This window comes from Gadus chalcogrammus, chromosome 12 (genome assembly GCF_026213295.1).
Source record: "Gadus chalcogrammus isolate NIFS_2021 chromosome 12, NIFS_Gcha_1.0, whole genome shotgun sequence".
Classification (NCBI taxonomy): Eukaryota; Metazoa; Chordata; class Actinopteri; order Gadiformes; family Gadidae; genus Gadus; species Gadus chalcogrammus.
Window position 1 is genome coordinate 3773247 of NC_079423.1, and position 5000 is coordinate 3778246.

Sequence of the window (5000 nt, forward strand, 5' to 3'; positions counted from 1 at the left end):
AGTGGGAGTGGAGCTGTCGCTGTAGGTTGAAGTCATTGCTCTGCAGGGGCAGTACTGCAGAGGTTTGGATGCACCGCGGGGTGTCGGCCAAGCAGCACCGCACAATAGTGCCCCTGTACTCACACGTCATTCTGGAGAACATGCACCTAACCCTAGTGGAGCGGGTTTGCATCCCGGGCAAGGGAGAAAGTCAATGAAAAGGGCCGGCAGAAGGATGGCAGTTAGTGACTCAACAGACTCGGGCGGACTAGGAACCAATGCGTATACTGTATCTCCAAAGCTTGTGTCACCGTTCACCACACCTGATGCTGATTTGCGTCACCAAGCGGCAGAGTAGAAAACAGGTGTAGACAGGTGAAAGAGCGTCATCATAATCTTCTCAATCCCACTGACTGACTGACAGTAACCCATTGAGGAAATCAGAACAAGGCTTCTGGTTCCCTGTCTGATCCGCTTCATCAGAGTTCACTGGCAGGGAACAACTTAGCTGGAAGTCAAGAACTCCACTATGACTAAAACTTCCTGTCTAGCGTGCCTCACCCTCACTTGCTAAGATGTACAAACGGTAATTTAATAAACACCAAACCCTGACCCTGCTGCAATGGCGGATAACAATTGACCCCAATGCAAAGGTCTATGTTAAGTTGGTGGAGTGGTGTTCAGCTGGTCTGAAAGTGTGTCTTACATGGCCTCAGAATACTGATTAGATCCATACCCACCAGATCTGGACCGCAGAACCAATTGCAGCCATCAGAAGCCAGCCCAGGATAATTGTTTGAGAAATGCAAAACGTCTGGTTTGGAAAACTCCTGTCACATTTGGCCAATAGAGAGAGGTTCATTTTGAGGCGTTTGATGAAAATCATTGCATGGTTGAATTTCAATAGCTATTCTTCCTGCCTATCTTTTCTAGGACACCTCATTTAGGATGTGATTTCAATCAGCATTGACTACAGATATGTCTAGCTTATTTTAAGATACTATCTAGTTAAAATGTTACAGATTGCACCTTTAAATCAAACACAAGCAGGGGAAGGGTTAAACTAATACAATATAATATTGTCATACGAATGTGTTTATAGTAGTAAACCTACTTTTTATGACCAGAAAGGTTTAGAGTTTGTATTTTGTGTGTGCCTGTGTGCCTGTGTGTGTGTGTGTGTGTGTCTGTCTGTCTGTCTGTCTGTCTGTCTGTCTGTCTGTCTGTCTGTCTGTCTGTCTGTCTGTCTGTCTGTCTGTCTGTCTGTCTGTCTGTCTGTCTGTCTGTCTGTCTGTCTGTCTGCCTTGCCTTGCCTCTGTGTGTGTGTGTGTGTGTGTGTGTGTGTGTGTGTGTGTGTGTGTGTGTGTGTGTGTGTGTGTGTGTGTGTGTGTGTGTGTGTGTGTGTGTGTGTGTGTGTGTGTGTGTGTGTGTGTGTGTGTGTGTGTGTTTGTGACTGTGTGTGTGTGTTTGTGACTGTGTGTGTGTCTGTGTGCATATCTCTGTGGGTTTTCATGTATTTGATGTATGTGTGTTGGCGTATGCCAGTGTGTATTTGCACATATGTGTGCGTTGCATATCTACAGAAACAGGTGAGAGGTTTCCAGGGCCACTACATTTCCATGAAGCCATCTATCATTACCAAAGTCCAGGAAGTGCTGGTGTTAGTGAGCAAAGACCTTCTAATCTGCAGAGGATGTAAAAGAGTTTCTGCGGACGGCCCCGCTGTGCACGGTGAATCCAGACTCCAGCCCTCTGGAGATAGAACCATGGAGATGGAAACCATTGTTTGAAACAAACAGTCTGATGAAATCCAGACCAGACCAGCACATACACACACACACACACACACACACACACACACACACACACACACACACACACACACACACACACACACACTCACACACTCTCACACACACACACACACACACACACACACACACACACACACACACACACACACACACACACACACACACACACACACACACACACACACTCACACACACACACTCACACACACACACACACACACACACACACACACACACACACACACACACACACACACACACACACACACACACACACACACACACACACACACACACACACACACACACATATACACACACAAACAGATATACATCAGACACACACATACACACAGCCATACAAACACACACACACACACACACACACACATACACACACAGAGACCAGTATAAACACACACAAATACACACACATACACAGACACACACACATAGACAGACACACACACATACAAACAAACATAAAGACCAACCGACACACTCACCAACACTCACAGAAACAAAAACTCACACACATACACACCAACTCACAGAAACAAAAAACTCTCTGAAACAGACACAAACACACTTGCACAAACACACAACCACATATACTCAGAGCACGCTGCTGAAACCCCTCAATGTACTGACCAAATGCAGAGCGCTATGATTGAGCAGCACAATAAAAGTTTTCTATCAATCAAACTTGATGATATGTTATTATGGATAATTACTTCGTACACGCATTGGAGACAGACGCTAATGATTAATGCCTCTAAATTCATGTTATTTGTCCATTTGTGTGGAATGTTGGAGTAGGGGAGGATTAAACTGTTACTTTCAATGGAATGTGAACACTGTTCTGGTCTGAGCACTGTTCTGGTCTGAATGCTGTTCTGGTCAAGGACTGTTCTGATCTGAACACTGTTCTGGTCTTAGAACTGTTCTGCTCTGAAAACTGTTCCAGTTTTGAGAACTGTGCTGTTCTGAAACCTGTTCCTATGTGGACATTTGAATTGACTACATTTTATGTGTTGAATATCCCATATCATGCTTTTTTAGGGTTAATAATTACATATGGGGTTGCTACTATAATAGGGTTACATGTCTGTATGTTACTGTTAATTTCGAGTAACTGAGTCGAACACTTTGCGTCGGCAAATTCACAGCCATAAGAATGGTAAACATTGCAGGTACCTGGGAGGCGAGACTTCTGCACTTCAGCACCACCCATTGCACAGTTTGACATCACACTGTTAGGGAAGTAATGTTTGAGTGCAAACAAGCTGTTTCATGCACTTATTAAAGGTCCCATGACATGCTACCAGGTGTGGTGTGATTAGCCGTTACAAGCCATATTGGAAATCTGCCCCTTATGACATCAGAGGTGGGCGTGTCTCCCTAGATGTGTGCTGGATAGATCAGTCAACCAGCCTACCCACTGGACTTTAGCAAACGTTGCTCATCTATCCGTCATACATCTAGGTGGATACGCCCACCTGTGATGTCATAAGGGGCACATTTCCAAAATGGCGTGTAACGGCTAATCACACCACACCTGGTAGCATGTCGTGGGACCTTTAAGGAGCGTTCTCGGTGGGCGTGAATACCCCCCCTGGCTCGGGCTTAAAGCAAAGGGAAAAGTCGAAAAAGCATGATATCACCCCTTTAAGGAAGTCACAGAGGGCACCATACTCATTATATAAATACAATTCCTCCACAAGTTGATTTTATCCCAAACTAACAATACCGTCAGTGCATACATTTTCATGGAGGGTGACCAATGGGCATCTAACCCTTAACCCATGACCCTCCTTGCTCCGTATCGACCTGCGTCTAAAAATGCGTCTCCACAATTTGGTTATTAGAGTCGGCTTAATGAATGCATACTAAAATAATGGTCATAGAAGAGCCGTTTTCTCATTGTGCTCATCATGCTCAGTTAACCAGCACATGTCACACAAGACCCAGAGGCCGCGCCAACCCTGAGACCCAGAGGCCAGGGGAAGAGTCGAGACCCCATGGCCCCTCTAGCCGGGGCTGCGTGCAACTGGGCCCCGGTCTCCTGGCCCGACCCGTCTGTTATTCACCGCTGTTGATGGAAAGTTTTATGAAGCGAAGGTCGGTTTCACCACAAGCCCCAGAGAACAGGCCAGCACAGAGGGGGAAAGAGAGAAAGAAAGGGAGAAAAAGAGAGAGAGACACAGAGGAGAGAGAGAGAGAGAGAGAGAGAGAGAGAGAGAGAGAGAGAGAGAGAGAGAGAGAGAGAGAGAGAGAGAGAGAGAACGCGAGGAATTATGGGACATCAGGGACCTAAACTGGCCTGTCTCTACCTGTATGTCCATCTCTTCCTCCCTGTATATCTGTCTCCCTGTCGGTCCATCGTTCTCTCGGTCTGTCTGTCTGTCCCTTGCTGCCCAAATTCCTGTGTGTCTGTCTGTCACTCCCTGCCTCCACCACCAGACTGCAGGACAACAGAGCATAGCGGTGGTGTGTAGGCTGTCTGTAGTCCTAATTACAAACTACAACAGAGGCCATGCTGGTTTTATTATCCACCACAGGAAGAGTGAGGATCCAGCTATAATGGAGGGATGTCCGTGCGCTTCAAAGAGCACCACAGAATCTCAAACCGCCACCACCACACAGGAAAAAACACAGGCTTGGCTACAGCCAAGAGGGCCGGTCAATGTCACGTCTGCGCTCTCTAATCAAAACCATTGGGTGAGCTGTAGACAGTGCCGGTTGTTTACGGACACGACCAAACCTTGCTCAACACCAGAGACATTGTTGGGCACTAGAGACTTTATTCAACACTGGCACCGTGTTCAACTTGAAGAGATGTTCAATCAGGAGACCTTTTTCAACATCCAGATCACTTTCAAATCCTTCATTGTTCCATGAAGGTGACGTCCAAATGAATGGGAGGTAGAAGAGCTGCTGGGTGAAATAAGTATAAGTAAGGGGATCTTGGCCCCAGTCCAAAGGTCAAAGTTCAGGGGATGTTTCGACGAGAGGGATGGAGTGTGCTAGAGGCAGGGAGGTAGGATTAGTATTTATCACAATCATCTAATTAATCCCACAAACCTGCCTGTGACATCATGAAAACTAAATCCCTGCGATGATTCACTCCAGTAGAAATCCCAACAGACATGAAGAGTAGTGGAACCACGGGTTTGGGAATGACGTCAAACTACAGTATAAAAATAC

At 46.2% G+C, this 5000-nt stretch overlaps 1 protein-coding gene across 2 annotated transcripts in view; it reads right to left on the bottom strand.

The window, feature by feature from the left end:
• The window catches only part of palld (palladin, cytoskeletal associated protein), a 42969-nt gene that overhangs the window by 23838 nt on the left and 14131 nt on the right, over positions 1-5000 (bottom strand). The gene's annotated exons all lie outside the window — the stretch shown is intronic.